Genomic DNA, 25863 nt, shown 5'->3' with positions numbered 1-25863 from the left:
TATGCACAGTACCAATACAGATACCACTTCTTACTCACAAGCCCAAGTAATAGACATAAAAAGGCATGGATGGTAATATTTGTTACTAATTATTTATATTAATACTATGATTATGTACATTATGCTATGTGCTAGCTCAAAATTCAAGCCATTTGTCTGATTTTTAGTAAGATTGGCTAAGACAAGCTAGCTTTCTTCCTCATGATTTTTTTTTTTTTTTGGTGCCAGTACTGGGTCTTGAACCCAGGTCCTTGCATTTCCCAGTTGGCTTTTTGGCTCAAGGCTGGTGCTCTACCACTAGAGTCAAGCTCCACTTCTGGCTTCTTGCTATAAGAGGCTCACAGACTTTTCTGCCCTCCTGGCTGGCTTCAAACTGTGAGCCTTAGATCTTAGCCTCTTAGCCTTAGGATTACAGGTGTGAGCCATCAGCACCTGCTGACAATTTCAATTCCTAAGTTGATAGCACAGTGGATAATAAAGTAGCTTCAGGCAGTGTTTGCCTGGCTTATTTTAGTCCCCAGTTCTTGTAAGCTCATCTGCAAAGTGGGAACAAACACAAGGTTTCACTTGTGTAAGCCTGGACCTTCATTTTTCTTGCCAATGAAATGAAGATAAACACACTTGTGACAAAGCACACACAGCTACACACTCTGGAATTGGATCAAGACACCCAGAAACTGGGCTGGGAAGGTAGCTCAGTGGTAGAGCGCTTGCCTTGCATGCATGAGGCCCTGGGTTCGATTCCTCAGCACCACATAAGCAGGAAAAAAAAAGATGGAAGTGGCGCTGTGGCTCAAGTGGTAGAGCGCTAGCCTTGAGCTGAAGAGCTGAGGGACAGCGCCCAGGCCCAGAGTTCAGGCCCCATGACCAGACCCCCCCCCCGCCCACCAAAAAAAAAAAAAGACACCCAGAAACATCTTGGGGTGGGAATATGCAGCAGAGGAAATAATGAAAGCCCGCATTTGGAATGTGGTGGTATTCAGAGGGAAACACATAAGATCATGAAAGCTCTGGGGAAGGGGGAAAAATACAATCTATGAAGAAAAAAGAAAATTAAGAAATCCAATAGATAAGAGAAAGGACTCTTAAAAGAGCCAAGTTATAAATCAGCCAAATGATGCAGAAATTAAGAACAAAGAAGACTTTAAAAAAATCATTAAAGACCTTTGACATATAATTTCTATTATAGTAGAACTCGCTGTTGACATTAGAAACCATCTCAGAGTTAACTGAAAATTCCTCCAAAGCCTTGGCCTTTTGAAAGTAACACAAACAAAGCCTTATTTTAGAATTCATGATAAACTGGTAAACTTTTGTCCTCTTTCAAAGGATTTAATAAAACAAATAAATGTTTTATTCTTGCTTCTAAGCATTTAGCATCTATTTGTACAACTCTTGTGAAAATGACAAATAGTCTTCAGAGAAGCAGATCTGAGAGGACATTTACTAGCAGCCCTTTACTAAGGTATACTTAGAATTAAGTATGTGTATATGGATATTCCCTATCTATCTATCTATCTATCTATCTATCTATCTATCTATCTCTCTATCTCTCTATCTATCTATCATAGTCCTAGGGCTTAAACTCAGGATCTGGGCACTATCCTGAGTTCTTTTGCTCAAGGCTAGCACTCTACCACTTGAGCCACAGTGCCACTTCTGACTTTTTCTGTTTATGTGGTGCTGAGGAATCAAACCCAGGGCTTTGTGCATGCTAGACAAGCGCTCTACCACTAAGCCACCTTCCCAGCTCTGCTTTCCTTTTTTTTGTGTGCCAGTTCTGGTTCTTGAACTCAGGGTCTTACATCCTTGCTTTTTTACTCAAGGCTGTCACTCTATCACATAGGCCATATTTCTACTTCTGGCTTTTTACTGGTTAGTTGGTTTGTCTGCCCAGACTGGCTTCAAACCATGGATCCTCAGATCTGACTCTCAAGTGGCTAAGATTATAGGAATGAGCCCTGGAGCCCCAGCTAGTAGAGATTAATAAGACAGCCACAGCTGGAACACTGTCATTTCCAACATTTCTCCCATTTGTAACAGATGAGTGGAGTTGTAACACTGAATCACAAATGGGCAACCTACAGTTCATAAAAACTTCAACCTAACAGTGGGAAGGTAAAAAATATAGAGACAAGCATAATGTCTAATTCAGCATGCTGTGATTTAATTTTAGATAAGTTGCTTCTTGAAATTTACATGAAGGTCTTTGACTTTGGGTAAGTTTAAATATTTACTTTCTAATAAAGCATATCTGTTTAACACTGAAAGAAGGACCCAACATAACATTTTCTAAAACACTATTGTGTATATCATGCCATGCTAAGTTATTTATTTAGGTTTCTGCTTTTTTCATTATAGAGATCCAAACTACTCATTCCATGGTTCACAGACAGAAGGACTACATATATTCACACATTCTGGGTAAACTGAGGCACGAGGTCAGTGTAACCTACTCCAGTGAAATGCTCTTTTGGTTATCTGGCATCCATTTCTGACATGTTCATTATGAACTCCAGCCTAAAGTATCAGAGACTAGGGTCTAATCTCATAAATGATGAAAATATACTCATTTAAAGTGTGGTCATTGTTTTGTATGTGTGCCAGCACAGGGGCTTGATCAGGGTCTCGGCACTCTTGGCTTTTTCCTTCAAGATAGGCACTCTACACATTGAGCCATAGCTCTACTTCCAGATTTTTTGTGTTTAACCAGAGATAAGAGTTTCATGAACTTTCTTGTCTAGGCTGGCCTCAAACTGTGATCCTCAGATCTCAGCCTGCTGAGTAGCTAGGACTATAGGCATGAGCCACCGGCACCTAGCAAATGTGGTCATTGTACAGTGATTAAATGTTACCTTCTTTGTGTTCCTTATAAGAGCATAACAGAATAAATAGATAATTATAGCCAAGGAGCAAATTGTACAACTTGTATGTTAATATAGTAAGACTTGTGAATTGTATTAATGTCTAATGTCATGATAGACCAAAATAATTAGAGACTGAGAAACATATAAATTAAGGGTGATGATTCACTTATCAGTCACAAATACTGGATTTGTAATGGTGACAATTTATCTTGGCCATCCTACACCCTACGTAACTCCTTTCCACTAAGCCATCAAGCTCCTTAGCCATCCACATTTCTCACAAGGCTTGGCTTGGGTAATATATTCCATGTCAGACATTTGTAGACTGTACTGTAGGATAGATATCATCTCTGCCTTCTCAGAGCTTAAAGATCTTTCCATGCTTGTCCTAAATAATCTGGAAATGATAGAACCACCAGAGTGCCTGGTATTATTTAGAATAAACACTTCTCATATGGAAAATGACAACGAAGTATATGAATGTCAAGAAAATATAACTAAAATCAGAAATATGCCATAAAATAAGCACACTAGGCCTGGTAATGCTCATCCATAATCTCAGCCACTAAGGAGATTAAGGCAGAAAGGATTGCACATGTAAGACTAGCCTGAGAGCGGGCGCCAATGACGCTACCTGAGTGAAAAGGAGCTCAAGGACAGCACCAAAACCCAGAGTTTAAGCCCCAGGACTGGCAAAAAAAAAAAGGACTAGCCTGTGTAGCTTGTGAAGAACTTGTCTCAAAAAGTCAGGGAGGAAGCCCGGCATGGTGCCTCACCCCTGTAATCCTAGCTACTCAGAAGTATCATGGTTCAAAGCCAGCCCAGGCAGGAAAGTCTGTGAGACTCTTATCTCCCATTAAACACCAGAAAACCGGAGTGCCACTGTGGCTCAAGTGGTAGAGTGCTAGCCTTGAGCAGAAGGGCTCAGAGACAGCGCCCAGGCCCAGAGGTCAAGCCCCACTACCAACAAAACAAACAAACAAAATACTGGGGGAGGGCTGAAACCCAAGCTGGGATATAACATAGTGGTACAACACTTGCCTAGCATGTTCGAGGCTCTGGACTCCATCACTCAATGTGAACCAAGATGTGATCTCATGGTCATATATAAACAAGGACTTGTCAAAGGCAGGCAGGCAGGCATTATTTGTAACCCATGTGTGCTAACATGCCTGATGCCTTAGGTAAGGCTGACACATGAAAACTTAGGTCTACACTCTTTTTTAGGGAAACATCCTACCTTCAATGAGTGGATGATGTGGCAGGAAAGTCCAGATAGGTTGAAAAGAGAGGAAGGGAGAAAGGGAGTCAAGGGGAGAAAGAGTGAAAAAAGAGAGAGAGAAGGAGACAGACAGACAGACAGACAGACAGGCAGGCAGGCAGGCAGGCAGGCAGGCAGACTGACAGACTTATTTCTTCTCAGTTGAAATACTTCTTCACTCTTGTATAGTGATCACAAAAATGGACATAGCTCAGAGGAAGAACAGGTGCCTAGCAAGCATGAGCTCAGGGTTCAATTCCCCAGCACTGCAAAAATAATATAATAAAATAAAAGACATGAAGGGTTCCCCCAGAAACCATCTTCACTCTCTGTGTGGTAACAGACACCAACCCCCATCAGTACTCAGAGTAGCAGGGGGCGTTGGGCTCCATCTAGAGATAACATTTTCTGGTCCTGTCTACAATGAGATAGGACCATGCAGGAACACCAAAAAAAAAACAAGATACAAGAAGTTTAAGTTCAACTTCCTGGCAAGGCTACTTGACCTGACCCTTCTTTTGTCCTGCTGACTGGAAAGAGGGAGAGCCAGCACAAGCTCAAAGACTGTGCAAAGTGTAGCAGAACCAGTGTAGGGCCCTTCCTTGACTGCTCACATGCTATGTGTAAAAGAAATAATAATCAAATGCACTTAAGACATTCGATCTGGGGTCTCTTTCTTACAGTAGTTTAATAAAATCTTTGACTATTGAAAAAAAAGTGCTTCTTAAGCAAAAGCACCTAGAAATAGAAAGATCTAGACAGATTCAGAGTAATTCCTTACCCATAATGCATAAAGACCACTGAAGGACTCAGAGTAGAAGATATAAACATCACTTTTAAATGAATAAAGTTTTTTTTTTTTTTTTTTTTGCCAGTCATGGGGCCTGAACTCTGGGCCTGGGCGCTGTCCCTCAGCTCTTCAGCTCAAGGCTAGCACCTCATGCATGGGAGGCAAGCACTCTACCACTGAGCCACCTTCCCTGTTAAGTAAATAATGTGTAAATACATTATAATTTATTATACATAAAATAGTATAATATGAAATCATACTGAAATAATAAATGCTATGAAAATAAAAAAAACTATAATGAAGTTATTAGAGATAAAACCTGTGAGAGACAAAAATGCTTGGGACAAGTAAGGAGTTGAATTAATTCAGGCTGTTGTAATAAAACATTCATGAATGACAGTGACCTCAGAGAAATGGACAGGATCTGGAGTAATACAGAGGCAGGTAAAGGATGGTATCTATCACAAGACACACCATAGAAGTTAGGAGGAAGAAGAGGGAAGAGTCATATCTCAGAATACTTGAGAGTAAGGTGGTCCTTGGTGATTGAAGACCACAAAAGAGTAAGGAGGAGCTGCTGGAAAAAAATTCAAGGATGGGGGCATTTTCCAGGGAAACTTTGACATGGCCAGATCAAAATTAAAAGCAGGGCGGGGGGGGGGTGGATAATAAAAACCCTTGAAAGGTTTTAGCAAGCTGGTGGTACATTTGAGAAAGGATTCTACTCAGAGTGTGGAAGTGGGACTGGGGAGAGAAAAGACTAGAAGAGCAGTAAATAAGAAAGCAATTTAATGAAGAGGTTGTCTAGATAAACTTAAATCTTGTCTGCCCCGCTGGGCCTGTTAGGACAGCATTAAGTAGGGATACTGTGCAGACCTGAGTATCAGGAGAAGGATCTGGGATAGAATTAGATTTGTGAATTTCTTAAGATAAGGAAGCTGAGATCAACCAAGGAGAGAAAAAGGGCCAAAGGCAGAATCCCTGAAATTAGTAACACTTGGGGAACAGGCAGAAGGAAAGGGATCAGCAAAACAGGGGGGAAGGAGGAAAGTAGGAAGAGAAGGATGGCCTGGGAGCCAAAACAGGAAAGCCCTCGGGAAGAGAGCGATGAGTGGCCCTCATCTCAGCCAGGCACGGAGGCTGCAGTGAGGCTGGAGGGGACAACGTGTGATACCCGAGACCCTGCAGAGCTCATTCAGAGAAGTCGGTTTCACGTGAGAAAGGCTCCAGTGAGAAATTGAATATTCACTTCTCAAACTTGCCAGGTGCTGGTGGCTCGCGCCTCTAATCCTAGCTCCCCAGGAGGCTGAGCGCTAAGGGTCAACATCTAAAGCTAGCCCAGGCAAGAAAGTCAGTGGGACTCTTATCTCCAATGAACCAGCAAAAAGCCGAAGGTGCACAGGTGGTTCAAATGGCAACGTCAGCTTTGAGCAAAAAAGGTAATGAAAAACATGTAGGCCCTGAGTTCAAGATCCAGTACTGGCAGGCATACACACACACTCACACAAAACTTGCTTGGGATTTGTCAAAGTGCTGTGTGTTTAGAAAAGCCAGAATAAAATCCCCCCTCATTCTACAAACGTATGGAAATTAGGGGGAAAATAATACCTGGATAACTGCGAGAATGAAAGAAGGTAAGACAGACAGACAGATAGAAGGATGTGATTTTCAGGATGAGACAGGAGTCCAGAGGTGGAAGTTGAAAAAAGCAGGGTAACAAAATGCAGAGACGTGTTTCTTATTTTAAGTGTAAAGTCAAATCATGCACGGTAAACAAATTTTAGCTCAGAATGACAACTCAAATATGTCGCAGTTTAATCCGTACCTGCTTCTGAAGGTATTTATGATCTTTATGAAGTCATCAAGATTGTAGAATTCCAGTTCTATGAAAGTGCTTCAGCCTTCCATCCATCTACAGGGCTTGCTTTTCTTTGGGCACCGGTAAACATTAACCTTGCCCGCCACCACTTTATTCAGTCAGTCGTAACATTTTCAAATGCCCTTTGTTTGGAAAAAGAGTAACCTTGTAGGATGAACCCACACTCATAAGGCACCCCTGCATACTACATAGCCACATGACCCCTAGCTCTATGTACATTCAGTTCTGCAAAATGTCAGACTTGCTCCAAGTCCCTAGCAAGACTCAAGCCGGACCATCTGCAAGGAAGAAGGAGGGAAGAGAACTACTGATTACTCCTCCTAAGGAGCGTGTCGGTGACCCACACAGCTTCATTTTCTTCTCATTGCCTTGGCCATGCAGGGAGTGAGTGGGAAGGACGTGGCCTGGGAGAGGGGCTGTGCACTGCTGGTGACTTCACCCCTCAGGCCCAGGCTGTCTTACCAGTCAACACCAAGACCCTCCAATCATGCAGGAAGACAGAAGAAAGCTATGTTCTTGGGGAACTAAGGACTCACATCCTTGAGCTTGTTAAATTGGCATATCCAAGCCACACAAAGTGCCTCAAGCCTGTAATCTTAGCTAGACCCTCTCTCTTAAAAATAGCCATCACAGGGGCTGGGAAGGTGGCTCAGTGGTAGAGCACTTGCCTTGCATGCATGAGGCCCTGGGTTCGATTCCTCAGCACCACATAAGAAAAAAGCCAGAAGTGGCTCTGTGGCTCAAGTAGTAGAGCGCTAGCCTTGAGCTGAAGAGCTGAGGGACAGTGCCCAGGCCCAGAGTTCAGGCCCCATGACAGGACCCCCCTCCCCCCCCAAAAAATAGCCAACACGAAAAATGGTTGGCAGAGGGACACAAGTGGTATAGAGTCCTCTGCTCAGCACATGCAGGTGTCCTGAGGTGCAACCTCAGTACTATCAAAAAGAAAAAGAAAAATCTGGCACATTCACCCTAAGCAGTAGGATTATGTTTTCCATTTTACTGAAAGGAAATTAGGATTTAAAAAATCTGAATGACTAAGATAATCACAGAGCTAACATATTAGTGAACACAATTCAGATTCAGATCTGACCAACTCTACCAAGCCTTAGCTAACCCCTTCAGATTAAGTTAAAAACTAGCACAAATTAGTTTCTTAGACTTCACAATCAAGAAGAAGGAACCTGCAAGTGAAGGAGAGACAGCTCACTAGTACTTACAGGCCACTGCCGGACATCAGGAACAAAGTCTGACAAAAGAAACAACAACTTACGCCCAATGGTGATTCAATGGGCACTTAATTTCTTTATCATCACCTTAACTTTCAAAAAAGCACATCTACATGATTCCAAGAACCTGTTGTAACAAGAAGATGCAGAATGAAGATGACAGCTGGAGCATCCTGTCAACACTGAGTCTGATAAAATGATCTCCATTCATCATCAGTCTCACAAAGCCAGAGCAAATACTGAGTTTGAGTTCTTCTTTAAAGTTAGGTTATGACAATTTCTTTGTTTTTGGTGGTAGTCCTGGGCTTGGACTCAAGCACTGTCTCTGATGGTTTTTGCTCAAGGATAGCACTCTACCACTTGAGCCAGAGTGCCACTTACTGATTTCTTAGTGACTAGTTGGAGATAAGAATGTCACATACTGGCTTAGAACCATGATCCTCAGATCTCAGCCTCCTGTGTAGCTAGGATTACAGGCATGAGCCACCAGTGGCTGGTGAAGATTTCCCTTTTATGCTAAGTTCATTTAATATCAACTATAACTTTAATTATTATTGTTAAACAGTCAACTCACTTCGGCCATCTTGTTCATAAATTCAAAATATAGATTGACAGTCCCTCAGTTGAGCAGTGAGTACTTTGCTATGATTTATGATTTTACAAATGAAAGGATAAGGGGCTTACATCAGAACTAAGATTACTCAGGGAGAGGACATGATGAAAGTACTATACTCTTATAATTCTACTTTACAAAGTACATTTCCTTTAGCAATTCTGAAGACCACCATTGAGTCCATACACATTCTGCCTCATAAATCAGGAAGTAGAACAACAACGACAACAAAAAACCTGTGGTATTAGAGAAAATATTCCTACCTAATACTTATAGTTACAGTGATTGGCTATACCATCAAACCTACCAGGTTGCATCCTAGTAATACCTGCTCCTAACTACTGGGGTAAGCTGTGGTGTGTGAGGAGACAGGTGCTTAAAAAACCCTGCTGTTGAACAGCACTAGCACAAGCAGAAGAAAAAGCAGACCCGAACTGCACACACATGGCCTGCGGGACAGAGAGACCACAGAGAGAAATTACAGGCTTCCCCTAAATCAGTGCTGTCATCGGCCTCACAGAACTTCCTGCCCAGGCAAATCGGCCTTAATTGGTTTTCATTCTGTTGTTGTTGAAAAAATAGTGAGCTCAAGCCACCCAGAGAGCATCATGGGACTTTCTTTTGCATACACACACATACACAGAGTCTCTTTAAAAGCTCCAGGGAGCACATCCAGTTTCGAAGGAATAGTAATAAGGAACAGGTTAAGGGTATTTTCCACTGGCTTAAAAATAAAACATTCTATTCTTTAAAAAAAAATAATAAATTTCAGAATTATAGGAACCGGAAGCAGCAGCTGGATTTATCAGCCTTCATTTCCTCTGAGAGCCACAGTAAGGAACTCCCCACTGAGACAAAAGCCTTGCAGGGGTGAGCTCCTCCTGTGGAACCCAGACTCCCCAACGAGATTCCACGCTCAGGGCTGTGGACATTTACAGCCCCCCCCCCCCCCCCCCCCCCGCCACAGCCGGGTTCAAGCCACCCTGAGAAAACAAGAAGTCTGGGTAGCATCCATACACTTACAATGGGTCTGAGTGGAGCCTGGCTCCCATCTCCACAAAGGCTCATCTTTGGGGCTCACTATGCACCCCCAGGGACTCTGCTGGGAAGAAACAAAGGGGGCTGGGTGGGCTGAGACTTCTTTTAGCCACTTGTGATGATAGGTGAAGCCCTGAATTGCAGGCCACAGTTCTCTCATCCATGAAATGGTCATGAGACCAGAAATAAAACATAAATGGATGAGGCAATGGCTGGGAAATACCATGTAAATAACACAAAAGTAACAAGAGACCAGAGTGCTAACAGCAATGAATAAATGCATCCATGTAGGTGGTTTCCCAGTTCCAAAGTCTCACAAATACCATTTCCTTTGAGCTCAAAATGATACAGCGGGATGGGTGGCAATGCCATTATCACCGTTATCAGCATTATTGCTATTATTGTTTTATAAATAGTTGAGAGGGAGCCCTGGTATCTCAGCAAACATTCCAAGCATTTGAAAACATTTCTGGTCACGTATGAGCTACACACAGGAGATGCCTCTTGCACACCAGGTGCTGCTCGGGGCAAGTCCCTTTGCCTCCTGGGCACGGTGATTCATTGCCTTGTCACCAGGCTGGTGGAGGACAAAAGTAAATTAAGACCTGGTTTCCACTCCTGAAGAATTCACAAGGCGGGGGCGGGGGAGGTAAGGAAAGAAGTGACATACAAACAGACAAATTAGAAAATGCTCTTTACTTAAAAACAGAGTCTGAACAAAATGCTTTGGGAATCACAGAACAGGAAATGACTGTGTCCAGAGGCTCATGGAAGAATTTCATTGATTTATAAATGGAGGGGGGGAAGGAAATCAGATGACAAATTCATCAACATTTGACTTGGGGTTAAAATTCTAAGAAAACTAGGCAGTCATGTCAGTACACTCAGGACAATTCCTCTGCTCATAGCCAATGAATATAGCAAATAAAATAATGTAGATATCTTTAAAGAGCTAGAAAACTGGATGCTACAAAATTCTAAAAGATAACATGTTTTCCAGAGTAATACTTAAGTACACAACATACCAAGGTGTCTGTAGAAGCCTGGAAGCTAGGTCTATGTCTGACTCTATGTGTGGCTACTGAAACTAAATATCCTAGAACCACATTAGCAAAAACTAGGATTTGCTAGTTAGGCTGTCTGTCATCTGTCTGTCCATCCATCCCTGTCTCCCTCCTTGCCTTCTTTTGTACTGGGACTGGGACTTGAACTCAGGGCCAAGGTACTCTCACTTGTTACTTTCTACCACTGTAAACCACAGCTCCACATTTGTTCCCCGCCCCCCACTCCCTGGTTAATTGGAGATAAGAGTCCCAAAGATTTTTCTGCCCAGGCTGGCTTCAGATCTCAGCCTCCAGATTGGCTAGGAATAATAGGAGTGAGCTACCTGCGCCCATCAGATTTTGCTGGTTTCTGGCTGGGCTTGGACAATGCACTCGGATCTCGGGTGCTTCGTTTTCCTCACTTCAAAGGTCACCATGTTGGTGGCCGCCTGCCAGATAGGTGATAAGGATGAAATGAATGAATACATAGAAGCGCGCAGGGCATTTCCTGGCACAAAATGAAGGTGACCCGAGGTAGCTGGTTTGTAATAAAACTGCAAAAGTACAGTAATTCATATGGTTTTGCTCACTATCAAAAGAAAATACTCTGAAGGTTCAACGTTTCAGATTTGGCCTTATCCCATAATTTCCATGTTTTAGGAATTTACAGAAGGTCCATTTTAGTCAGAAATAAAATGTAGGTTTCCTGCTTCAGAAACATACTTAAGTAGAAGTCTGGAAATGTAACCCAAGAAATACAGTTTTAAAAACTCGTTTCCACCTGGGCATGGGTGGCTCATGCCTGAAATCCTAGCTACTCAGGAGGCTGAGATCTGAGGATCGCAGTTCAGAGCCAGCCTGGGCAGAAAAGTCCATAGAATGCTCACCTCCAATTAACCACCAAAAAGTTAGATAGAAATGAGTATTGATCAAATGGTAGAGTGATAGCCTTGAGTAAAAAGAAGCTCAACAGACAGTACCCGGGCTCTGAGTTTAAGCCCCAAACCCAGCACAAAAAGAAAAGTAAAAAGATACACTTGGTTTAGAACGTGTCTTTTAAAACTAAAGCAAACACATGAATTAAAATAAAGCATAAAATTAAAAAAAGAAACCTTCGTTCCAAACAACTATTCACAAGGAAAAGTAAATTCCTAAACGTAGTCTGATTCAGACCTGGAAAAGAAGGGAGGGAAAAGGAACAAAGCTTGGAGAAAGTTAATAAAAAATTTCAACCAGAGGTATCTTTTTTGGCCTGGAAGTGTTTGAGCTTCCAGGTTCCAGAACAAAATTTCATGTAGCCCTTTTTTGTCCTATATTATTTCTCTTTCTTGTCCATGCACATCCAAGGGGCTAGGGCTGCTGGCTCTCCAGCACAGTCACATGCAGGGTGGGGGAGCTCGAAGAGACTGGAGTGCCCTTGGGGACCCTTTGTGACAAGTCACAAACGCCTCCCTGTATGGATAAATGCTCACAGGTTCATCTGGAGCCTGAGTCAACACTCTGATGTTTCTCATGAGCTAACACCTGAATTTTGGTGAACTGGGACACATGCTCAGACCAATTCCCTTTCTACCTGAGCTTCCAGACCTGCACGGAGGGCGGCTGAGGGGCTGGAATGCAATAAGCAGGAAAGGCAGCTTGGGAGCCTGTGGCTGTCAGGCTGAGCAGAGGTGACCCAACAGGTCATTCCAGCTCTTCACCCAGTACCCCAGCCCAGGCTGGTCTGACCATGGCCCAACACAACTTGGCCCAGCATACAGGTGAGCTTTTGGAAAGAAAAGTCATAGTCCTGGGTACCATCAGCTTCCCCAAATTTGGCTGTGAACCTCAACTTAGGACTTTGAGCTAGGCACTGGTGGCTCAAGTCTGTAATTGGAGCTAGTCAGGAGGCTGAGAATCACGGTTCAAAGCCCAGCAGAGCCCAGGCAGGAAAGTCCGAAGGACTTTTTGATTAACCACTAGAAAACCAGAAGTGAAGCTGTGGCTCAAAGTGGTAGAGCACTACTAGCCTTTGAGCAAAAAGAGCTCAGGGACAACACATAGACCCTGGGTTCAAACCCCATGACTGGCCAAAAAGAAAAGGGGAAGGGGGAGACCTTGTGTGCGTGAGCAGACATGAGGCCCATTATGATGGTGTACTTGAAATTCTGTAGACCTCGGAACTTCAGACAGAGTTATGATGTTGGAAAAAAACAGAAGAGCACAAGCAGGGTTGGGTGAGTTTGTGGGGTTCTGGGGGCTAAGCAAAAACCATCCCTAGCTAAGCAGTCACTCGTAATAATAACATTCTCCCTGCAGCCATGATGGCGGATCCACTTGTGTCTCCTCTCTGGGGCATCGACGCCCCCGTTCCTCACGTACTAACTGTGGCATGCCGTCTATTCTGCTTGGATTCAGGGTAAGATTCACCTTTGAGATGGGTTGTGTTTACCACCAGATGTCTGGCAGGCAATCCAATCTCGCACTTAATGAAGAGAAATTGTTGCTCTCCTTTTGTTTAGTCAAATGAGGATTCGCTTAAAGGTTCATTTCAATGAAGCTTCAGCAGGGAGCCAATGGCTCAGGCCTGTGATCTAAGCTACTCAGAAGGCTGAGATCTGAGGACTGCAGTTCAAAACCAGCCCCAGCAGTAAAGTCCATAAGACCCATGATGTCCAGTGAGCTACAAAAAAAAGCTGGAAATGGAACTGTGGCTCAAGTAGAGGGCTAGCCTTGAGCATAAAAGCTCAGGACCAGACAGGGACCAGTCCCTGAGTTAAGCCTGAGGACCGGCACACATACACAAAAATAAGAAAAAAAGTAAACAACAATCGGTAAAATAGTAGGGAATAAGGGGACTTTTGCCTAATGCTAGCGCCCACTCCATACTGTGAGACCAGCAAGCTGGCATTCCATCCCAGCTGGAGAGATGCCTTCTTCCCTCCTCTCTCCAGGTACCTGGTAAGCAGGAGCCAGCTCTTCCCTGATGTTGAACACCAGGGCAGGTAATGATTGAGGTGACATTTGTTCATTCTCCTCTTGTTACATCACCAGAGGGGGTCCCTAGACAAACTGGTTCTCCTGACCCTTTTTTCTCCCCTTTTGTTCCTTCCTGTTCCTTCCTTTATTCTCCTTGCCTGTACCCCTGATGAATTGAATTGTGATTTCCAATCCTACTGGTGGCACATGGCAGGTGGGTCTCAGCTGCTGGCTGCCAGCTGCTGATGCCTTGCTTGCCGGGGGAAAGGGCTGGGGAAGTCTACCTAACTCAGGGCTGAAACTTCAGGAAGCTCACGAGGCTGCAGACCAAAGTTACATTCTGCACACAAACACACCAAAAAAGCATTCTCAGTGCAAAACACAATACTTTGCTACATATCAACCGGACGCCTTTATCTTTCTAGCTGGATTTGAGTAGGGGATGGCTTCTCAGTGGATCCTCAAAAGGTAAGATTCTTTGTTTTGTGACAGAGTATCAGCCTTGAGCAAAAAAAGTCAGGTAAGACCTGGAAAACCCTACATTCAAGCCCTGTTGCTGGCACGCTCTCTCTCTCTCTCTCTCTCTCTCTCTCTCTCTCTCTCTCTCTCTCTCTCTCTCTCTCTCTCTCTCTCTCTCTCTCTCTCTCCTATGCTAAGTCTTCACACACACACTCTCTACTATGCTAAGTCTTCCATCCCATTCTATTTATGCTAGTTCTTTAGGCCTCACCTTCTTTGGTTGGTCTTTGTAGTCACAGCAACAGGCCTGAATCAGAGAAAGGGAAAGGGGGGGGGGTCACAGGCCAAACAGAAATCCCATGATGATAATAATAAGGGCAAAAACTATGAGTAAAAGGAAGCCTCCAAGTCAACACAACCAATAAATAAAAGAACAGGTTGATATTAAATTCTAAAAGTTATTAAGAGAATCATAAAAACATACTTAGGTTCTGGAAGAAATCAATTCAGTCAGAGCTGGCTATCAAGTTTTGGAGATCAACACAAGACACTCCATTAGTCTTAAAGACTCATCAAGGGACATAGCAGATTGAAATGTTCTTAGGAGATTATTTTTCATGAATCATGGTTAGAATTAATAGTTATGAAGAAGAGCAAACATCCTCAAAAGCAAGCATGGTAAAGTAGCAGAAGAAATAATGTTTAATTTCCTAAAGGAAACCCTCTCTCTCAAACCAACCAGCTGAATTTCAACCAGAATTCTGAAAAGACCCAAGTGCATGTAGCTATGCTTGCTTGTGGAGTAGGGAGAGAAAAGTAATATCTTCCTTCTGCGAATCCTGTCATTGCTCTCTGCAGTGAGAACAGTGTCGCCTGTGTAGAAAGTACACATGGAAATGTAATACTTGTACACCTGGCTTTTTGAAAAGATAATCCATCACAGACTAACTTTTGGTCAAATACGGGGTAACAAAGTGATAAAGAAAGCCAGGTGCAGTGGTACATGCCTATAATCCCAGCTACTCTAGAAGCTGAGGCAAGGAGGACCATAAGTTTGAAGCCTACCTAGGCAACATAGCAAGATCCTGGCTCAAAGGATCAAAAAAATGCAGAGAACTGAAAGACGGCATTAGGGAGAAAAGATGTTACCATCTTTATTCAAGGGTATACAGTTCTTGAAATCTCTAGTTAATGATTCGAACAACTTTCATCATCATAGAAACTGGAACTTAGTTTCAGCTACACTATTTCACTCTCCATACCACTTCCTGCTCCTCCTCCTTGAATTCATAGTATACTGTAATGGTGCCACACTGGCCAGAGGAAGAATTGTGGATTTGCCATGTGGCTTCAGCTCGGTCACACCTCTGTCTTTCTTTTTGTCAATACTAGCCTTTGAACAAGATCTCATTCAGCTTTGTTACTCAAGGCTAGTAGTCCTCTACCACTTGAGCCACATCTCTATGTCCAGCTTTTTGCTAGTTAATTGGAGGTAAGTGTCTCATGGATTTTTCCTGCCTAGGCTGGTTTAGAACCGCGATCCTCAGATTTCAGCCTCCTGAGTAGGTGGTATTACAGGCATGAACCTCCAGTGTTCAGCTATTCTATTTTCTTATCAATACAAGGGAGAAAAGAACTCCAGATGAAAATGTATGCATCCACACCAGCACACATTTAGCTCAGTGCCTGGCACATAATAAACACTCAGCACCATTTGACTTTAACAAGAACAACACAAGGTTTAAGCAGTCTGTGAAAATAAGGAACTTGGGGTCACTTGTGGGAGCTCACAGTTCCTCTATGTAAGCACACAGAGCCCCTTGGGAAAGTCTTCTTATTCTGGAGCTCAGGGGGCCACAGTTAGGTCATTCTTCTGTGGCTCCAGCAGCTTAACCAAGGGCAGATTTTCAAGACAAAGCCAAGGCCTGGCAAGATAGGGAGATGCTAGACAGAATGCCCGAGTCTGGGAGGAACCAATATGGAGCAGCACTAAGAATGAAGCAGGCAAAAATCATGGGGTTTGGAAATCATAAACCAGTCAGATGCACACATCTTGTTAATGCAAACTTCCTACAGCCTTTCCTTGCTGAGACCTGTAGAAGCATCTTCCAGGGACTGTGCTACCTCTCCGTGACAGCACAGTGCTGAATGCTTACCGACACTGTTATTTTATTGTGGAGAAAACATTGGTCTTAACTCATGTGTAAACTCGGGGAGAAGGAATGTGTGCCACACACCTGTCACCTTCTGATCTGCCTCTGCCCCAAAGCCCAGCCCCCAGCATGGAGATGCTCACAATAAAGTGGAAGACCAGAGTGAGTGAGCGTGGGCAGGCTTGGCCAACACCTCTGTGACATTTCAATGGAAGGATGCATCTGATACAATGGGGGGGGGGGGGGGAGAGGAAGAAAAAGCCATCCAAGGCCCTCAGTGCTGCAGAGATGATATGTTTCTCCAAATATAAATCAAAGGAAACTGATAAACCACGACATAGCATCAGGAAGTCCAGCAAAAGTCAGCTTTTCCCCAGGATGACTGGATGGCCTGCAAGGCAGTGAATAGTAAATTCTTAGAAATAATTCTAGTTAGTAGCCCCATTTTCGTAGGTGCCTCCAACATGTTTAGAACCACCTCCCTGGTCCTTGAGCCTTGACTGGCGTCCAGAGTTCCCTTCCGATCCCTAGGGGCAGGCATTACGAGTGGGAGCAGGCCCGGTGGATGCGGAAGCAGGACATGGACAGTTGGATGGACAAGAGGGGCAGTGGGGACCAGAGTGAAGCAGTTACAGTTAGTAAGGGCAGTGGCTTCTATTTCCACCAATGCATCCAAGCACAGGGCATTCTGGATGCGACTGGCACCCAGTCTGCTTCCCTAGGATGGATACTCCAGCCCACTGAGTGACCAAAGGCCGGGTGGTAAGCAGAGGCAGGGCAGGGGCTGAACCCCAGCTCCCCACATTATCTTCTTAAGAGTGTCTTCTGCTTAGCCTGCCTATCTCTTCCCGATTCCAAGATGTAGCTTTGACAAACTGCTCACAACTGAAAAGGGCCATGAAAAAGCCTTCCAGGCTTGGCCTGCCCAAGAGAACAGCCCTGGTTATCACACTCTTTTTGATAAAGCCACAGAGTCTTCGGACACTTTGCTGGATGAGAAACGTGTGGGAGTGGAAGACATCAGCTGGAAGAGGATATTTGACTCTGCAGGATGCAAGCCTCTAGCATATCGTGAATCCTCTTGTTCCCTGGACCCATCCTGCTCTCCCTCCCCCTTGAAGCCACTACTGGATAGCTGGGGCTATGATTCTTGAACTCCAAGGACTGCAAAGGGACAGGGAAAGGTCGGACCCTCTCCACCAAGGCAGCCTCATTAAGGAGCATCTTGAAACGATGCTGTAGTTCTGCAGGTTGGAAGATTGGGACAGATACAAACCCAATACCACAGGGATCAACAGAGAGCAGCCTCTGAATGACCTGTGCAATCTAGAACTCCTGATGTAAATAAAGGCTTTCTTGATGAGCCAGCCTCCTTTCTTGAATAGATACTTCCCATTCAGTACCCCAAGGCTTCATTGTCCAAGCACTCAACATATGTGAAACCTGACCAGGCCAAAGGCTCTGTGTGTGTGTGTGTTCTGGGTGTGTGTGTGTGTGTGTGTGTGTGTGTGTGTGTGTGTGTGTGTGTGTGTGTGTGTGTGTGTGTGTGTGTGTGTGTGTGTGTGTGTGTGTGTGTGTGTGTGTGTGTGTGTGTGTGTGTGTGTGTGTGTGTGTGTGTGTGTGTGTGTGTGTGTGTGTGTGTGTGTGTGTGTGTGTGTGTGTGTGTGTGTGTGTGTGTGTGTGTGTGTGTGTGTGTGTGTGTTCTGGGGTTTGAACTCAGACCCTGAGCTTCTTTTTGCTCAAGACAAGCACTCTAGCACTTGAGCCACAGTGCCATTTCTGGCTTTTTCTTGTGTATGTGGTACTGAGGCTTCATGCATGCTAAGCAAGCACTCTACCACTAAGCCACCTTCCCAGCCCCAAAGGCTTATTTTTAACCATCATTTGTTGTTGTTGTTTGCTAGTCCTAGGCACTGTCTCTGAGATTTTTTTCGCTCAAGGCTCTTATCACTTGAGCCACAGCTCCACTTCTGTCTTTTTGTTGGCTATCTAAAGATGGAAGCCGCACAGACTTTCCTACCGAGGCTAGCTTTGAACTGCAATCCTCAGATCTCCATCTACTGAGTAGCTAGGATTACAGGTGTGAACCACCTTAACCGTGGATTTGGATGATGTCCATAAATCATTCAACTTCACTCCTCTTCTGTATCCAAAATACTTAACACAAAAATGAACAACTAAGGAGATGACTGGTTTAATATGTATATCCTGCCTTCTTTTCTCTTTGATTTGGCTCCAGTAAAAGCTCATTTCTCCCAAGGGAAAGCAAAATAAATAAATTTTTAAAAATCCACCAGTATTAACATTTCAATGTCTTTCTTCCTCTGTTCCCATGGGGTAGTCTCTAACTTTCTCAGATTTCCCTGTCATTGTCTGCTATCAGTTCCTCAAACCTCAATGCCAGTAACTCCATCCTTCTAATCCTTCTTTATGAACATTCCCCAAGTCTCCTATGAATGGCTGCCTCTCCACCTCCTTACTGCTCCATTATCCTGGTTTTAGTCTCTTCTCCTAAGCTGTAAGCTTCCCAGGGCAGGGACCCTAAACTTCATGTTGCTTTTCTAGGGATCAGCACGGTGCGCTCAGCACACAGGACAGTGAACACCAGCAAAAGGAGTCCCACATTGTTTCACTGGCTTCTTAGCAGGCCCTGAGGTCAGGGGCTATTGGTTTCAATTTGCAAAGAAAGTGAAGCTCAGGTCTTTGCAGAGAACCCCCCAAAACATTAGTTCTGACATCACTGGCTCCCAGACTGAATTTTCACAGACCACAATACAAGCAGTGAACTACATACGCGACACACCCAGGCACATGTGGCATGACCCGTACACATGAAGAACAAATACATAAGGCTTTTTAATGTGGGGGAGAATAATTGTTCTGAAAGCAGAGCTGTTTACATTAATTCTTTTCTCAAGAACCTTTTGGTCCCAGAGCTCCGCAGAAATGTCTGCTAGACATGAATGAGATAGGAACAAAGTCGATCTGGTTATAAGGTCATGAAACAAACTGTCTCTGGTGAACTGCCAACATTGCTTCAGATGTCTTGAAAGAGCTGGACGTGCCACAGCTGCGCTGGCTGCCAAATGAGAAGTAACTTGGCTGTGGTGATTCCCCGTAAGGACCAGAGACACAGCAACAGGCGGGCACTGTGGCAACTGACAGTAAGGGGTCAGCGGAGGCCTCTGACCCTCCATGACCCTCTAGGGCATGTGAGCCTCTCAGCCTAGAAAAGTGGCTTGGAGGCAGATGCCCTCTAGACTAGTTATGGAGCAAACGCTCCAAAGCAGTGAACGGAAGGTCCCACCCCAGTCAAGGCATTGCCTTAGCCGGCTTGGGGTGTGGCCCGGGCACAGATATCTGAGTTGGTTATTATCTCCAGATTCATAGGCAGAAGGAAAGGCCTGGTATGTCCAAAGTAACTTGTCTGATTGATACGAAAGATGGTAACCGCTACGGAACACCTTTTAAAATTACATGACCATATAACAGTCATATTAGATAAATAGATAGATAGATAGAGATAGAGACATACAGATAATATAAAGATCTAAGAGAATTCAGATGACTAGTCTCTGATCTTCCAGCTTAGCTCCTACCATCTGTCCTCCAGGGAAGGTAAGCCTGACCTTTATGCAGAAGAATCCCTTACCCCAAGCTCCCTGCACTGTTGACAGTCTCATCTGTGAGTCCCAACCCTGCCCCAGAGTATTGTTCAGTTCCTGAGAGCACCCACCAGTGAATAAAGTATGCCGAGAGTCCTGGCCTGCATTCTAGATGCAGTTGGGTCACTGGGTATGTGACTCTGGACCGGAAACAACATTTTGGCTCTTGGCTTTCCCTTCTGCGGGACGATGGCAGAGACCGCACAATTCCTAAGGTCTTCTGATGGGAATGACCCCTCCCTCCTCATCCTCTCCCCGTCCCCCCTTCCCCCATCCCTCCTCCCTAGCTTTCCTGCTCACCCTCAGGGGAGTTCTGCTGCTGTACTGACGCTGTCCCCACACTCTGACCTCTCTCCCAAGCCATGGGAATGATGGCCACACAGTTATGGGGCCGTGTGAGACGTGAATTTTAGAAGTTTAGTCTGGGAGCCTAAAACTTACTGTTACCATTTGGATATGAAACGAACATATTTGTAAAAGACACTGAAACTTTATCACATGATGACTAGGATGTCTAATAATGCTTCCAACACACACTTGTCAGGAGAGGGAATGTCCACACTGTGTAAAAGACTTAATACATACATATGGCTGTCCTATCTTTCTTTTCCTGAGGTTTCTTACAGAGAGGTTTTCCCCCCACCCTTCCAAAGACTGGCTATGATATTCTGGAGTATCAGACTTAATGACATTCTGCCTCTGAGCCTTACAGGTTACACACCTATGTATGCTGCTTTAAGAGAACATGATAAAAAGAGATTGCTAGAATCATAAAAGAATGAGATGTGACTTTTCCTTTTTTGTGGAGCTTTGTCAAGACATCTAAAAATGACTTGGTCTTCAAAAGTTCAAGGTTTTAGTGGGGCATCAGTGGCTCAGGAGGCTGAGATTTGAGCATAGCAGTTCAAAGCTAGCCCAGACAGGAACATCTATGAGAGACTCTAATCTCCAGTTAACCCCCAGAAAGCCAGAAGTAGTGCTGTGGCTCCAAATGATAGAGCACTAACCTAGAGCAAAAAACTCAGGGACGGAGACCAGGTCTTGAGTTTAAGCTTTATGACCGAAGGAAAAAAAAAAAAAGTTCAAGGTTTCAACAGCTTTTCAGTAGCTCAATTACTGCCTGAAATGAAACAATGTCACATATAAATAGAAACTTGCAGATATCAATGTATTTTTATAATTAAAAATTTTAATTATGTAAGTCAAATCTGTTCACATAGAAAATTAGAACTAAAAAATTTCAAATCAACACTATTACTTTGAAGATACACGTACTAATAAAAATTTTTTTTATTACATCTATGGCTTGCTTAGAGTTAGCTTATGTTACTTTCGAAACTAATTAGATATGTGGAATAAAATCATCTACTTGGAAATCTTTCATTTACAATGATAGCTTGCAGAAAGCATACCAAGGCTTCCAGGATTGTACATATGTAGGGATGTTAAATATGAAACAAATTAAATTTAAATACCATCTCACAACTGGCATATTTCTATACTATAGTAGGTTTATCTTCTTTTGTAGGGATAGGAAAGTCCCATGTGAACTCCAAGAATATTATATGAGTAGGAATATAGGGTCATTTTATTTCTCACAGATATTCACCATATTCACATACATATTACTAATCAGCAATCTGTCTATGCTCAGACAAGCAAGTATAGGATCACCAGCAAAGGTGAGGGGGTTAGAGGTGTGGCTCAGGTGGAAGAACACTAGTGCATACTCAAAAGCATTGGAAACCAAGACTGAGTTGAGAGACAGAGAGAGAGAGAGACAGAGAGAGAGAGAGACAGAGAGAGAGAGAGACAGAGAGAAAGGAGACAGAGAAGCAAGAGTCACATTTGATTGGACATTGCAGCAATCTTCCAAACATGTCCTCTTACCCCCTGTTTTATTGATGCCAAGAATGCAGCACACTGGGCTTGCTCTGAGACAAGAGAAAAGCTGAGTGCTGACAAGGAGACTCACGCTGGGTGCTTAAATATTCCTCATGGCTCTGGAGGCCAGAAGTCTGAGACAACTGTGGCAGTGTGGTTGTGTTTTGGTGTGGGCCATCTTCCCAGGTGCAGGCAGCTGACTTCCCCTGAAACCTACATGGTTTCATCACCAAAGCTTGCTGGAGCCCTTCTATGTAAGGGCAATAATCTACCCGATCTGGACGCTCCAAAATTCCCTGGCCTCCCCTACTGACAGCAGGGTTTCCATGCATGTTTTGTGGGGGGCATAACGGCAGCCCCCCATGTTCGGAATATAGTGTCCCAAGAAGAGTTTAAGGTCAGGACTTAGCACGTTTTAATCTTTTTGTTGTTGTTGTTTTCCTTTTGTGCTGGCCCTGGGGCTTGAACTCAAGGCCTGGCCACCTCCCTGAGCTTTTTCACTCAAGGCTAGTGCTCTATGACTTGAGCCACAACTCCTCTTCTAACTTTTTTGGTAGCTAATTGGAGTTTCATGGAGGGCTGGGAATGTGGCTTAGTGGTAGAGTGCCTGCCTAGCATGCATGAAACCTGGGGTTTGATTCCTCAATACCACATAAGCAGAAAAAGCCAGAGGTGGTGCTGTGGCTCAAGTGGTAAAGTACAAGTCCTGAGCAAAAGAAGCTCAGGGACACTGCTCAGGCCTTGAGGTCAAGCCCCAGGACTGGCCAAAAAAAAAAGTCTCATGAAGCCAGATGCTAGTAGCCCAAACAAGGCTAGAAGTGGAGCTGTGGCGAAAGTAGGAGAGCACTAGCCTTTAGCAAAAAAGATCAGGGACAGTGCCTAGACACTAAGTTTATACCTCAGGACCAGCACCAAAAAAGAAAAAAGAAAAAAAAGGAATTATGATGGAGTACTAGATATACTTGTGGCTACCTGGGCATTTTTCCTTTTTAGATCCTTTGAGCTAACAGAGCAAAGAAGTGTGTGTGTGTGTGTGTGTAGCCCAGTGTGTGTGTGTGCGTGTGTGTGTAGCCCAGAATATGTGCATATTTATATCTGTTTGTATACACTTATATCTATTATCAAGCTGAACATGAATTCATACTGATGTCTCTAATTCATCCATCACTTGTTATCTATTTATTTAATTATCACTTCCAAAACACATGGAGAGTAGTTTCATAATCATTAATCTATACACAGCCCCAGGGAAAACAACTTTTATCAACTAGAGTACAGTACTTAAGTCCAATTCCACTGCCTTTACAGTTCCTATCCACCTTTCTCTAAGAAATCCTGTTGTTCTCTAGTCTGTCATTAGCCAAAGAATTGAGTAATACCGAGAAAATTTCTCTGTAATATTACAGAGAAAATAGAACTAGGCACATTGTGATTGAACGCTTCAAATGTCACACCATTGGCTCTAGGTCCTGTCTCCCATCTTACAGCTAGGTTATTGTTTCAGGAGGAGTTTTAATTACACAAAGCTGAAAAAGAGAGCGAATATGATAAAAAAGGAAATGAGCAATAAAAGCACCTTAACAGACTGAAAAAATAAGCAAAGGTTAGATGAGCAGGAAATTCAGTCACACAATTTCATTTTTAAAGTTTGTGAGATATACTTAACCACAAAAAAAGAAGCCAGAAGTGGAGCTGTGGCTCAAGTGGTAGAGTACTACCTTTGAGCAAAAAAGCTAAGGGACAGTGCCTAGGACCTGGGTTCAAGCCCCAGGACAATAAAGAAAGAAAAGAAAGGAAAAGAGAGGAAAAGAGAGGAGAGGAGAGGAGAGCAGAGCAGAGCAGAGGACAGGAAAGGAGAGGAGAGGAGGGGAGAGGGGAGAGGGGAAGAGGAGAGGGGAGGAAGAGGGGAGGAGGAGGGGAGGGGGAAGAGGAGAGGGGAGGGAGAAGGGAGGGGGGAGAGGAGAAGGGAGAGGAGAGTAGAAGAGAGTGGTGGGGAGAAGAGGGGAGAGGAGAGGAGAGGATTCATAAGGACTAATCAAAGCCAGAGAACCGGCTTCACAGCTTCTGTCTCTTTGACAGAGACATCAGTGTTTTCAGAGATTTGCTGTTCAGTACAAGGTAGCAATGGGTCTGGTTTTTTTTTTTTTTTGTCTTTTCTTTTTTTGGTACTGGGGATCGAACCCAGGACATTGCACTTGCTAGGCAAGCCCTCTGCCACTGAGCTACATCCCAGCCCACGAGCAATGGGTCTTGATACCCAAAGAAAGTCAAATTCCAGGACAATGGCCAGGAGAGGGTTGGAGCGGTCCTACAGTTTTTGCACCTGTCAGATCATGTCTGTCACTAGGGGTTCAGTTCTAAGCATCAAAGTCTCATGTGATGGAACTAGACAAGCCAGAGTTGTGGTTAGAAAGCCTAATAAAACATGCATTTACTGAATACTACTACTATAAATATGCTTGTACAAGATATTAGTAAATGTACAATAATGCAAATAAACAGCTTCTACCCAAACACAGCTCCATGCACTTCCTATGTGTTCATGTAATCAAGCAAATTGCTGTTGGGCAAGCCTTCCAGATCCCTGAGGTCTTCAGGTCTTTCCCAAGAGGATATGACCATTCAAGAAACTGTAGTCAATCACTTATTCGCCTATGTTGAACATGGTGGGTACCCCCTTCACCCCCCCCATCATTTTAATCTCTTAAAAAATAAAGTTTAAATACTCAACAAAGGAAATTACAGAAAGGTAGGAATAAAGGAAAAACAAATTAGGTAAGTTTCTATTTATCATTAACAATCATAGCTCTGCTACACATAAAATATGATTTTCCTTTTACAATGCAAGTTATAATGCACATACCTGTTTGCAAGACCTGGTTAACCTCATTTAATAGGCTTTGTGACAGCTTAGCAGCTCAGCATATACCATGACTTTTAAGACAAAATGTTTCCACGCACCCATCCCATTTTAATCCTTTATTACTAACTGCTTTAAAACTTTAAAAAAATGTCCTTGTCCTTATAAATGAATGTTAAAAGGAAAAGTCAGTCTCTTATTTGTTACTATAATTTAATAGCACTTGCCCTAGTGAGTGAGCTAGACCGCAGGAGTTATTCAGTCCTCCTTCCACTAGAGACTTAGAGGAAATGGAAATCCTGCTTGTGACCTCCATCTTTGGGGTTCTTCCTCCTCTCCTATCTGCAGAGGAAACCAGACCAGCATGAGGGGGCGGCCATGGAAGAGACACTACACTCTAAAAAGATGGCGAGAGAATTCCAGTGATTAATGCGATTTGTCATAGACAAGGTATGACCTTCACCCATTAAAAGAAGAGCAAAAATGGTTTAAAAAGTATTAGTTGTCATTTGAATGCCACAAATAGGAAAGTTACCACTGCTTTTCTGCTGTTTCCAAAGGGCCTGACATCCTGACCTCATCTTTCCCCTGGTAGTGATACTCAAGAACTGTCCTCACTGGGCTGTATCAATGACATAAAAGTCAAGGCTGTCAAGCAACTGCCCAGGCAGAAACAAAATGGAAGGCAGGACTGGAGACAAAGTTCACTGGTGAAGCACAGGCCAAGCAGGCACAACACCTTAGGTTCAATTTCCAAGCCCACCAAAAAAGGAGGGAGGTCATGGGGTGTAGGCAAAAGAATATATGTCAAGATGTGAATTTCCTCATCATTCTTGAGAAGGAAGACATTCTTCTGGGCCTTCGGGCTTCTAGCCTGACCTATAATCCACACACGTACACATGCAGCATGCTAGGCAGAAAGAACTGCAAGAGCAAGGCACAGAGGCAAATTGAACACACTCTTTGCCTAGGGCTAAGATCCAGGTGTGACCAGAGCAAAGGCTTAGGGCTGAGTAGTCACCAGGAATAATGTGAAAGGCTGAGGCTTTGCTAGATTTCCAAGAAAGTGGAAAAGCAGAAGGCATTTGCTTTACCAGACAACTGAGACAGAGCAAATGAAAGACCTGTAGAAAGTGAATTCTCACTGGGCTATGTAAGCTACATGGT

The 25863-nt window shown here is 43.7% G+C and overlaps 1 protein-coding gene across 4 annotated transcripts in view; it reads right to left on the bottom strand.

Moving 5' to 3' along the window:
• Lrrc8d (leucine rich repeat containing 8 VRAC subunit D) overlaps positions 1 to 25863 on the bottom strand; it is a 93280-nt gene that overhangs the window by 8362 nt on the left and 59055 nt on the right. The window contains exon 1 of one of the 4 annotated variants that reach the window (XM_070007614.1): positions 6744 to 6898. The exons of the other annotated variants lie outside the window; for them this stretch is intronic. The gene's annotated coding sequence lies outside the window, so the exon portion shown is untranslated. Of the gene's footprint in view, positions 1 to 6743; positions 6899 to 25863 lie in introns of those variants that run through there. 4 annotated transcript variants of the gene reach the window in all.

This window comes from Dipodomys merriami, unplaced genomic scaffold, assembly GCF_024711535.1.
Source record: "Dipodomys merriami isolate MVZ:Mamm:240054 unplaced genomic scaffold, mDipMer1.0.p SCAF_7, whole genome shotgun sequence".
Classification (NCBI taxonomy): Eukaryota; Metazoa; Chordata; class Mammalia; order Rodentia; family Heteromyidae; genus Dipodomys; species Dipodomys merriami.
Note: the sequence above shows the minus strand (reverse complement) of the source record. Positions and strands in the feature narration are given on the sequence as shown.